The 13174-nt window shown below is 41.7% G+C and overlaps 1 long non-coding RNA gene across 16 annotated transcripts in view; it reads right to left on the bottom strand.

Moving 5' to 3' along the window:
- Window positions 1-5352, bottom strand: part of Gm31452 — an 84904-nt gene extending 79552 nt beyond the window's left edge. For 8 of the 16 annotated variants that reach the window (XR_001781044.2, XR_001781048.2, XR_001781046.2 and 5 more), the window contains exon 1: window positions 5133-5349. This is a non-coding gene — a long non-coding RNA (predicted gene, 31452). Of the gene's footprint in view, window positions 1-1744; window positions 1784-5132 lie in introns of those variants that run through there. The other 8 variants (XR_001781041.2, XR_001781049.2, XR_001781042.2 and 5 more) reach the window with 7 other exon arrangements.
- Window positions 5353-13174: the final 7822 nt, after the last annotated feature.

Raw genomic sequence — 13174 nt, 5'->3', positions numbered from 1 at the left:
TATCACTTTGGGGTAAAAAAGTGGACAAAGCTATTCCAAGCAAATAGGCACAAGAAGCAAGCTAATATAGGCATTTTAAGTTCTGACAAAATAGACTTCAACCCAAAACTAAGTGGAAGAGACAGAGAAGGACATTACATACTCAAAGGAAAAATCCATGAAGAGAGCGTTGCAATTCTTAACATCTATGCACCAAACACAAGAGCACTCAGTTCACAAAAGAAACACCACCACAACCTAAACCACTGATAGTGGGAGACTTCAGCACCTCCTCTCAGCACAGGCAGGTCATCCAGACAAAAACTAAACAGATAAATGCAGAAGCTGACTGCTGTCATAAACCAAACGAACCTAATGGATAGTTACAGAGCCTTCTACCCAAACGTGAAAGAATATATGTTTTTCTCAGCACATCATGGGACTTTTCCCAAAAGTGGTCACATACTCTGATACAAAGCAAGTCTCAACAAATACAAGAAAATTGCAATAACACCCTATCTGTATCCTATCTATCTGACCAGCAGGGTCAGATATCAACAACAGAAAGTTTACAAACTCATAGAAATCTAACAACTCATTATCAATTGAAAAAAATGGATCAAGACAAAAATTATGAAAGAAAAATACTTTCTAGAATCAAGTGAAAATGAATATACCATATACCCAAACTTATGGGACACATTATAGGCAATTCCAAAAGGCAAGTTTAGAGCAGAAAGCTATGAACATTAAAAATTGGAGGGCTCTCATATGAGCAACTTAAGAGCACACTTGAAAGCTTTAGAACAAAAAGAAGAAATCACACCCCAAAGGAGTAGATGACCAGAAGTAATCAAACTGAGGGTTGAAATCAATAAAATACAAACAAACAAAAAAGTTGGTTCTTTGGGCAAATGAACAAGACTGACAAACCCTTATCCAAATTAACGAAAAGGTGAAGAGAGAATATCCAAATTAGCATAATTAGAAATGAGCAGAGGGCACATGACAACCAACACAGGAAATCCAGAGAATCATAAAGACATGCTTTAAACACCTGTATTCCACAAAAATGAAAAATCTGTAAGAAATGGTTGGTTTTCTCAATGCACACCACCTGTCACAGTTAAAGCAAGATCAGATAAGCAATTTGAATAGACCTATAAGCCCTAGTGAAATAGAAGCAGTCATTAAAAGCACCCCTGGCCCCCAAAAAAACCCAAGGTCAGAAGGTTTTAACAAAGAATTCTACCAGACTTTCAGAAAGGAATTACTGTCAATAGTCCTCAAATTATTACACAAGATAGAAACAGAGGTAATATTACTGTAGTGGTTTGAGTGAAAATGGTCCCCATAGAGAGTGAATTAGGACAAGTGGCCTTTTTGAGGGAGGTTTGGCCTTGGTTGGAGGAAGTGTGTCACTAAGGATGGGATTTGAGATTTGAGAAGCCCAACCAGGCTCATTGACTTCTTCCCCTCTCCCCTCTTTCTTCCTGCTTCCTGTGGATCTGGATGTAGAACTCTTGACTCCTCTTCCAGAATCATGTCTGCCTATATGTAGCCACGCTTCTCACTATGCTGATAACGAACTAAACCTCTGAAATTAAACCAGCCCCAATGATATATTTTCCTTATTAAGGGTTGCGGAGGTCACGGTGTCTCTCTCTTCACAGCAGTAGAGCATTGACTAATGAATATACCTGCAAAAATTCTCAATAAAATACTTGCAAACAGAATCCAAGAACACATCAGAAAGATCACCCACCATGATCAAGTAGGCTTTATCCCTGAGATTCATGGATGGTTCAACATATGTAAATTGATAAATGTAATCCACCATTCAAGCAAACTGAAAGACAAAAACTACAAGATCCTCTCATTAGGTACAGAAAAGACCTTTGACAAAATCCAACATCTCTTCATGGTAAAAGTCCTGGGAAGATTATATATATATATATATATATATATATATATATAAATTACCTCGACATAATTTATAACAAGCCAGCATCAACTTGAGTAGAAACTCCACTAAAATTAGGAACAAGACAAGGTTGTCCACTTTCTTCATACCTCTTCAATATAGTCTTAACTAGTAGTCTTTTTTTTTTTAAGATTTATTTATTAATTATATGTAAGTACACTGTAGCTGTCTTCAGACACACCAGAAGAGGGAGTCAGATCTCGTTATGGATGGTTGTGAGCCACCATGTGGTTGCTGGGATTTGAACTCAGGACCTTCAGAAGAGCAGTCAGTGCTCTTAACCGCTAAGCCATCTCACCAGCCCTTAACTAGTAGTCTTAACTAGATAACTGAAGGAGATCAAGGGATACAAATTGGAAAGGAAGAAGTCAAAGTATCTTTATTTGCAGATGAGATGATACTATACATAAATGACCCTAGAAATTTCAATAGGAAATCCTTATATCTGATAAACACTTTCGGCAAAGTAGCTGGATATAAAGTTAACTCACGAAATTCAGTAGCTTTCCTATATACCACTGACAAATGAACTGTTAGGGGAATACCACTTTTCAAAGTAGCTTCAAATACTATAAAATATCTTGGAGTAACCTTGACCAAACAGGCAAAAGACTGGAAAGCCAAGACAAATGAAAAAGCCAGAAAAGGGGAGCTTATTGTTTAATAAACATTCACTATACTTTAGTAAACATTGAAATGAGAAAGGAATTGTTTCTGGTATGGAATTAATTGACACATTTTAATATACAGCATTTTACTATTAAACATCCATGAAACTGATCTTCCTATATAATTATTATATATACTTATTTCATATAATTTACTTATATATTTATGTGTATTCTGCCTATATATTAATTACAAGTATATAATATACATATATATTCTACCTTCAAGTGACAGATAAGGGGTTATGCCTTCACAAAGGTAAAACTGCCTTAAAAGTGAATTGCTTTATGGGTGTCAAAGTTTGGGTTTTGTAGAAGCAATTGCCAAGATGATGTGAGATGTTTGGTGTTCAGAAATCAGTACAAGGAAGAAAAAACAGAGAATTCTAGAATAAGATGTTTCTTAGACTGGACCACATCGGGCTGAACTGTCTGGGTTTTGCTCTCCAGTGCAAGTCATTGGCTATGACTATATGTAGAAGGTATGGCATCAGAGGGTGGCTCATTGTAGCTGAGACAGTCCTTATGGGGCCAACAGCTTGAGTGGCTGTAAACAGCTGAAGCGACAGTCCACATCTGGACAAGTCCTTTCTTGAAGAAGAACTGAGATGTGTATATTGTTCAACCACTTAGGGCCGGCAGCCATTGTCAAAAACACTCTAAGCTATGTGACATTCAAACGACAGTGCCTCAGCCAGCTCTGGTGACTAGCTGTTGAAACAGCACCTACATCAGCATTCTGAGCCATTTCTCTGTCGTTATAAATATGAAACAACTTCCAGTAGTAACATATATGTGTTAAAGTCACCTAGGTTTAGATGAACGACCATTTAATACCACTTTAAAAAAAAAAAAGTATTCTAAATTGAACAGCCCGGAGAAAAATGAATGAGGCAATCAATTATATTTGGTTATACATTGCATTTATGCCACTTGACATCTCCTCCTTTGCAAAACAAATTTCTCTGTGCCAGCTGTAATTAGGTGCTGAGATAAAGCTACCCTGCTCTTCTGCATATTTGATGAGGCCTGCCAGCAGCTGTCGGATCACCCGCTCTGTTCTCATGGACAATGGAAACATCAAAGACATCTGTGCTTTGCCCTAAAATTAGTGCCAGAGTTGGCCCTCTCTCCTGCATTGTGTAGCCAGCCCTGCTATTTGCATAAGTTACAAGGGAACCTGAACACACAGTTGCTGAGTCCAACTATCTTCCCACCATAAGACGACCTTGGACAGTGGCTGAAATGTACTATCTATCGAAAATCTCACATGCTCGAGGGCAGAGTCTCAAAGACCTAGGACTCGGTCCTTAATGTATACTGCTCATAACTTTGAGAAAGTTACTTGAATTCCCAGCAATGCCACCTTTCTTGGTAAAGTATGTGTGTGGAGGTGGTGGGAGAGAGATAATGTTTATTTCATGTTGTCTTGCTCTTTCTTTTCCTGGGACCAAACTCAGTATGAATGGCTGAGCCAAATCTCTGGCCTCCATAGAGTCTTGTTTTGTTTTTTAAAGACAATTAAGATCATGTTTGTAAAGCACTTAGCATGTGCTCAGAACTTAGACTGTGTTCATTAAATGTCACCCGTCTTTATAGCTTCACCAAGAGCCCTTCTCTGACTTAGTAACTGCAGTGTCTATAGAACATTCACTCACTGGGCTATGCAGCTCAGTTGATAGAGTATGTGTCCAGCACTCATGAAGCCCTGGGCTCAGTTCCTCAAACATCAGACATCTAGGTATGGTGCTGCCTGACTGTATTCCCACTATTTGAGGGATGGAGGCACAAGGATCAGAAGCTCGAAGGTGATGCACATCTTCATGGGAAGATGGTTCAGTGGTTAAGAGGGCTTAATGCATAAGTGGAAGGAACCAAGTCCAAATCCCAGGCATGCCTGTAACTCCTGCACTGGGGGGTCAGGAGCAGAGAGAGGGAGATCCTGCTGATCAGATACCTCAGCAGAAACAGGGAGTTCAGGTCCAGTGAGACACTCTGTCTTCAGTTGAGTGAAAGTGATAGAGCAAGACTCTCAACACGGATTCTGTGAGCACACACACACACTCACACACACTTACAAGTACACTCACATACTCACACACACACATACTCAATACACTCTCACATTCACACACACACACACACACACACCTTCACACTCATCTGAACACTTACCCACATATACTCAATACACACACATACACACTCACCCTCACATATACTCACACACACACCCTCCTCACCCTAACACATACTCACACACATAAATTCATACACACCCTCACAATACACACACACACACACACACACATTCACACATACTCTTACAGACACATACACACACACACACACACACACACACACACACACACACAGGTTAATAATAAAATTTAAAAAGAAGTTCAGGGTCACCCTCAGCTACCTAGTGAGTTAAAACCAAACTGCAATATTCTATCTCATAAATTTTTTTTTCATTCATGCTGGGTGGTGGCGGCGCATACCTTTGATCCCAGCACTCAGGAGGCAGATGAAGCAAAGAATGATAATCCTTGGTCCTACTGTTGACAATTCTGTGACAGATTTTAAGCCTCTATATCCTTCTTAAACCATGTACTTACTATTGAGTCACACTAACAGGAACTCTACTCAAAGTATCAGTTGTTGACCTTTAACTGCAGGTTGCAGGAAGCTTGGCCAGACTGCCTTACACGACAGATATTTATTATCTCACATAAGTCGTCTGCTGCAGCCGGTGACTCAGCAGTCAAGGACAGGCAGATCCCAGATCGCTGCTCTCTACCTTGCCTCTGCACGTGGACTTAGTTTTCAGGCTAGGTCTTACATGGTCACAAGATGACTGCCATACACAGTTATAGCCATTTTTCCTGTGTCTCTTTTTAAGAAGAAAGAAACCTGTCTCAGAAGCCCACCAGCCTATGTTTTCTCAAGAGTCGGCAGCCAGAGGAGAAACCCCATTCATGAACCAATCCATGGCAGTGCAATGGGACCCCAACCAACTCAGTGAAGCCCAGGGCATTGTCATAGGAGATGCTCACCAGCAGGGCTGCTGTTTCACAAAGGGGCAGGTGGAATCCACTGCTCGTCCACAGTATGAGTAGTTATACATAGCTAATTTTTAACTGAAAACCTTGTTTTCTTCAGGCCTCCAAAAGCTACTACACCAATATTTATTTAAAAAAAAAAAAAACAAGTCTTTATGTATAAAATAAGTGAATTTCTCAAATCCCAGGACTGATACTTAGTTGCACAGGTTGGTATGGCATAATGGCTGACATTTGTTCTAGAGGGGCACATGTGTTGTTCTAGCTGCTAAGTAGCATCACCATCACTATCACAAACCTATCAAACAGCATGTTCTCTTAGAACAAGTCACCTGCATGGCCTTGAGTGCCATTGTATCCTCTGTTGGACAGCAGGCAGCAGAGAGTGTTCAATAAATATTTGTTGAGTAAATGAATGCAAGCCTTGCTGCAGAAATGGGAAAATAATAAGACACCAGGTGTCCTGCAGCAGGACTCCTGCCCCCACCATCTTCTAACAGCACATGGAGGGTTGGCCCAACCCCCTTCTATAGCCTCAGAATCTCAGAATTAAACGCTAGTCTTTCTTCCTTCCTTCCTTCCTTTCTTTCTTTCTTTCTTTCTTTCTTTTTTTTTTTTTTTTGCCTCTATGGTTAAATACTTTTCTTTTTTTCCAATTTTTTATTAGATTTTTTTTCATTTACATTTCAAATGCTATCCCAAAAGTCCCCTATACCCTCCCCCCACCCTGCTCCCCAACCCACCTGCTCCCACTTCTTGGCCCTGGCATTCCCCTGTATTGGGGCATATAAAGTTTGTAAGACCAAGGGGCCTCTCTTCCCAAAGATGGCCGACTAGACCATCTTCTGCTACATATGCAGCTAGAGAAACGAGCTCTGGGGGTACTGATTAGTTCATATTGTTGTTCCTCCTATAGGATTGCAGAACCCTTTTAGCTCCTTGGGTACTTTCTCTAGCTCCTCCATTGGGGGCCCTGCATTCCATCCAATAGATGACTATGAGCATTCACTTCTGTATTTGCCAGGCACTGGCATAGCCTCACCAGAGACAGCTATATCAGGGTCCTTTCAGCAAAATCTTGCTGGCATATGCAATAGTGTCTGTGTTTGGTGGCTGATTATGGGATGGATACGCTAGTCTTTCATATGTTTATTAGGATTCTATTTGTTTTGTTTTGTTTTGATTTGAGACAGATTTTCTCTACCTCTACAGAACTAGCTCTGTAGACCAGGTTGGTCTTGAACTCAGAGATCCACCTGCCTCTGCCTCCCCAGCACCAGGATTAAAGGCGTGTGCCACCACTTCTGCCTCTAAACACTGTTCTTCACACAGAAGAGTAAATGATACTAAGCAAGAGCTTGCCAACTTGCATATTCAACCACAGTACTATGTTTTGGTTTGGTTTGCCTGAAGAACAAAGGGGGTTGATTAATGGTTGACACTCAAATCTGTCTCCCTGTCTGCTAACCTGACAATATTCAAGAAACTTAAGGTGTTGAGGTGAAAGGAAATAGAACTGATAGCTTTTGATCAAGAGTCGGAACAGTCAACCCCGGATACAAGGAGCCAGGTAGAAATCATAACTACCTTGTGTATTTATCTTGTCAGGGTTCTCTCAATGAACAGAACCAATAGAATTAATAAATACTAAAGAAGGGTTTATCGTATTGGCTTACATGATACAATTGGGTAGTTCAATAGTGGCTTTCTTCACACTGGAATAGCTGAGCACAAGTAGCTGCTTGGTCCATGAGACTGGATGCCAAGGCCTGAAGGATTTCTGGAGAGCCACTGGTCTCCAGTCCACATTGGAAGACCAAAGAAGTAGAGTTCTGACTTCAACAGCAGAGGCGGCTGCCGCACTGACAGAAACAGAATAGACGACCTTGGGAACATCTCACCAGGGAGATGCCAAGACAGGCAGGCAAAAAGCTTTTCCCTCCTCCGCACATCTTTATATGTGGGACCATGTAGAAGATGCTGCCCAAATTCAGTGGGTCTTCCCACTTGAGTTAAGGTAATTGTAGGAATGCCCACAAGTTAATCTAATTGAGATAATTCCTCACAGTCGTCTCCAGAGTCTTGCCTCTTCGATGATTCTAGATCCTACCAAGTCAATGGTATTAATTATAATACTTTATAACTCAGGAAATTCTGATCCTTCCATTTTCTTTCTGGCTGGTATTAGAGACTTCCCGAGGCTCTTTTGAGGTTTTTTCTTTCTGTTCTCAGGAGCTTCTTCGGGAGATGGGGTGTTTCCGTCTCAGAGGAAACTGCTCTACAACACTTCAAGCAGGGAAGCCTGGTGGCTGGACACAGACATCGTCCTGCAATCCGCTCAACATCTTCCACACACTCCTGAGATGCCCCAAGAACTGCGTGGTTACTTGCTCCTGTTTATCTGGATTTCGTGTTCTGTCTTTTGTACTATTGACTCTGTACTGTCCTTGCTCCTGCTGCCGGCATAGAAAACTACATTCCAGGCCTCAGTTGGAGCCATGATGAGGATTTCAGGACCCTACGTGGCTCATTCACCTCAAATTCTGCTTGGATTAATGTTGCTCAAACTCCCCACCAGTCCTCCCTCTGATCCTCCTCTCTATATAGCTTTCATCACATTGGATTTTTCTTTCCATGGTATGTGATGTCACTAGACCACCCTAGCCATTTCTAAAACAGGTATTTCTCACCAGCCAGCCCTCATAACTCTGACTCTATACCTAACTATTAATTTTTAATAAATCATTCTATTTTGAACCATATGTTAGAATTTTTAGGTTGCCGTTAAAAGTATGTATGAATATACACACAGAGATAGGCTACATAATCTTTAAACATAGGAGGGGAGGTGACTTGAACCCTCCTTAGTTACGGTATAAATCGTACATCCGTGACTATCTCCAAGTTCCCAAAACTTTCAGAAATGTTTTGCCTTGTGCTGCAGTAGTTCTCTGGCTCAGTTCCACTTCAGTCTCGCTAAAACAGAAAGGATAAGGCAGGCACCGATCACATCTCCTGCCAGCCTAGGGCTCAGCTGCAGATAATGGTTCAGAGCCTTCTGGAAGCTCAGGTGCCAAGTGGTGAGCTGAGGTTCCATTTGCTTTTGCAACAGCGGACTCAGATTCCATTATCTTCCCTTCCCACTCAGGAGCAGGGTTCAGTTACTCGTTAATTTTGAGTGGGTTTCCTAAGAGATGCAGGAAAAGATTTCCTGCAGATGTGAGCTGACAGCCTGGAAGCACTAACAAGGGACGTCATAAAATCCCTTCCTTGGGAGTCTTTATGAAAAGCGAAGCCACATGAGTCTTGTTGAAACGTCACGGAAGTACATAGGAAACGTGGAAGGGGTGAGATGTCATATAATTCAATTATTTTATAGCAACAGATGGACTATTAATTTAAAATAAGAAGCAACATCCAATTAACAGCAGAGTTGGTGATTCCCAAATTCCACAGGTCTTTGAACTGGGAATTGATGGAAACTTCACCTCACTTTCTTGCTCAGCCAAAGTTTTGGTCTCTGTGTTACACAAGCAACATGCTGCAATTGCTACTCAATATCAGAAGAGGCTGCCTGCCTTCTCCTGTGTGGTTCTGCTGCTTGGAATCACGTGGAGGCTTTCTGATGTGGGTAGGCTGTGGGATGTGGGTTTTTTATTGCTCAAGTTCGCCTCTGCTCACTCCCTCCCTGTATTTCTTATGCTGAAAGAGGATGAGCAATGAATACCTGTTGCCCAAGTCTCTCAGTAGACAAAAACAGAGTTCTGCTTTGGCACCAACGCAATCAGGTTCCACACTTGGCTGTAGTGATTTCATACTTCAACCATCTTGTCAACCAGAAGGCATAGCAACAGTCCACATCCTAAGCTGTGAGTTCAGATCCCTTTTCATTTGTCGGCTCATATAAATGCAGTTTCATTTATGGGTTGTTAATGGCAATCCCTCATTACATGAGCAAATGCCTGTGGAGAACACACACCATGCTCTTCTTAGGAAGTTTATTTAAAGTCACTAGGTTAATAGGGTGTCTTACTTAGGGTTTCCATTGCTGTGAAGAGATACCATGACCAAGGCAACTCTTATAAAGGACAACATTTAATCGAGGCTGGCTTATAGGCTCAGGGGTTCAGTCCATTATCATCAAGGCAGGAACATGGCACTGTCCAGGCAGGCACAGTGCTGGAGGAGCTGTGGGTGCTACATCTTGTTCTGAAGCAGACAGGAGAAGACTGGCTTCTGGGCAGCTAGGATGAGGGTCTCAAAGCCCACCCCCACAGTGACACACTTCCTCCAACAAGGCCTAACAGTACCACTTCCTATGGGCGAAGCACATTTAACCAGCCACATAGGACGTGGTTAATCAAACAGCTCAAGTTTTTCACTTGGCAACTGCTAAGACAAACCAAGCCTCCAGAGCCATATTCCACAGTCATCTTCCTTCACTGGTTCCTTAACCAGACCTCTTCCCAGTGATGCAACAGGTATATTGTCACTTACTACAGACTCGAGGGTTTTGTTTTATAGTTCATAGTCATGTAATATTCATTTATTAAGTGCCGCGTCTGCTCTCGACCAGCAAGAACGACACGACCACCAGTCCTTCTAACAGCAGTTTATTCAGCAAACTTCAGTCTTCATCTCTCTTCTTTCTCTTCATCTATATCTCCCTCTAACCCCGGGCCTCTCACTCTTATATACTCTCAGTTCCCATCCACTCACAACAGGCCATGTCACCACACCAGGCACGCAGCTTCAGCCAATCAGGTTGGCAGGGGCATGTCTCCACCAAATATGGACTTGTTTACACCGCCAGCATCATGGTACACCTGCGCAGTTCTCAAGATGGTCTTGGCTATTTTCAGGTGTATGAGGAAGTCAGGTACAAGTCATAAGACTTAGCTGCAGTCCCGGGCGCCATCTTGGGACTGCTGCCACACCCACTCCTCACAATTAAGCACTGGATTTAAACTAACAATGTTCACATGCTTTGTTTATATCTCATTTAAATCTCATAACAATACTATAAGAGAGAGGTACTATTATCCCCCAAGTAGGAAAGAGAAACAGAGACATTTAGTAACTTTCTTAAAGCCACCAGGGAGTGAGTACTAGACCCAGGATTTGTTCAGAGGTGTTTATGTTAATACCCATGGAACCTTGCTGCTCTCTGCGTTAGCCAGAGAATCACCTTTCTGCCGTGGGAAGAAGTTAATGTGATGGCTCACAACCTGCCAAAGTGCCTAGAATAAGTGACTGTTGAGACTCTGCACCAAATAGGGAACTTGTAGCAGTCCCACTCTCTGCCCTGCCAAGGCTCAGGGAACATGGCAGAAGAGGGGACAGAAAGAATGTAAGAGCCAGAGGATGGGAGAAGTACTATGCAGGCATGAACTCACTGCAGCTATGGCAACCTGCAGGAGACTCGCTCAAGATCAGGCTATCTGTCAGGATTCCAGCATTCATTGCTAACTGAACTCAGTAGATTACAGAAGTAACAAATAACTAGAGGATATGAAAGTGAGGGGAGGGGGTATCCTGGAAGTGATACAGGGGCACGGAGGATGGGTGTGATCAAAACACATGGCATACATGTATTACATTATCAAAGAAGATATTATTTAAAAGATTTTAAATAAATTAAAGATATCCTAAAAGTGAAAAAAAAAAGCTTTGTCTCAAGCAATTTTATAAATCTAATGAGTCAGATATTTATATTGGGATACCTAAATCTGTTTAAGCCCAGGAAGCAAACTATTCATAAAAGTGAGTTGATTACGTATTTGGTTATTGAATGTGTTCTTAGATATAACCTTATATTTTTCAGGTTTTGATTTATCAGTTTGTTGTTTTCATGTCTCTCTGAGCTCATAAATGTGTATACACAGGCTGAAGGGTCACAGTTACCCTTGAGAGCAGGGCCCAGCTTCTCAATGAAGCATGGGTTCATCTTCCAAGACTAAGGAAGTAGTCCCCATGTCTACACTTCCTAAGCCTATGCCCTTCCCTATCAAATGACTACGCAAGATTCCATTCCCCATAATCCTGTGATTTTTTTCAAAATACTTCTTCTTCTTTTTTTTTTTTTAAACACTGGGGACTTTCCAGGACACCAGGTTTTGATTCCCTTTTAAACTGCAAACTGTCTTATTTAGCCCTGGGTAATACTGGCATTTTAAATCTATCACTATACCCAGACTTCAATTTCCTCTGCAGATTTTCTTGTCTTCATTATCAAATACCATTTTTATGGTTACATTTCCCCTTCTCCTGACATCATGAAAGTGACCAAAATGTCACTAGCTCCTGCCTGTGACTAAGTAGAGTCAGGCCATTTTACAAAGGCATACCCTTGAATGCCTCAAATAGTACCTCCAATGTGTACAAAAATGTGTCGTCTGTTTAGTTTCTTTCTCTTCCCACCGTGAGTCCTCTTGAGGTTGACACCGAATGCCACCCTGTCTACTATCAGCACATTCAACATGATGTACAACAGTCTTCACGACACTATGCCAGGGCTGGAGGTACGATGCTGTATGACATTTAAGTTTTCCAAAGATCTCCCCTAACAAAAACTTAGCATGTCAACACGAAGTATATTTTCTGTGGTTTTTGTGGTAATAGTGGTTGGGGGCTCTACTGCTGGTAATCAACAGGAAAAATTATTGAACAAGAACACACACACACCCACATAAACTGTAGTTGCTTCAATGTGAAATCTCCCCCAGGAGCTCATGTGTTTGAACACTTGGTCTCCAGCTGGGGCGCTGTTTTGAAGGTTATTGAACCTTTCAGAGCTGGAGCCTTGTTGGAGGAAGTGAGTCACTGCGGGGAAAGGCTTTGATGTTTGTAGCCCAGCTCTATCTCTTTTTCTGGCTCTTCCTGACTATAGATGCAACTTGACAATCAGGTACCTGCCCCTGCCGCATTCTACCCCCATCCCCCATCTCCTAACACTCCCCCACTCCACCCCCAACCTACCCCTAACCCCGACAATGATGGACAGCATTGCTATAAACAGTAAAGCCAAAATAAACCCTTCATTCCTTAAATGGTTTTGTGAGCTGTTTTGTTACAGTATTGAGACAAATAAATACACGTACTATCTCCACGAGAACAAGGGAAAAAGAGAAAGAATGAATACCGGATTTTTCTTAAGTCAAATAGAAGAAAATAAAGATTTCCAAGGAATTCTTTTCTGCCGTGTGGTGCTGATAGTGTTTGTTAAATGTTGTTTGGACTTACAATGTCAGACTCTATTGTTTGAGAATTTCTGTTATCAGAGCCCGGACAAGTCAAACTTTAAACAAGGCTTTCCAGTAATTCTTCTGTACACAGAAGTCTGAGGACTACCTCTCTGAGGCAACACTAATAATGACATTTGTGGTACCAAGGGCAAGATGTCTCCCTCCATTCCAGTTCCATCCTATATCTCAAGGTGGTCACTCCATGCTGATGTCCATCCTAGGAGTGTTCTCAATAAA

Source organism: Mus musculus, chromosome 13, assembly GCF_000001635.26.
Source record: "Mus musculus strain C57BL/6J chromosome 13, GRCm38.p6 C57BL/6J".
Lineage (NCBI taxonomy): Eukaryota > Metazoa > Chordata > Mammalia > Rodentia > Muridae > Mus > Mus musculus.
Note: the sequence above shows the minus strand (reverse complement) of the source record. Positions and strands in the feature narration are given on the sequence as shown.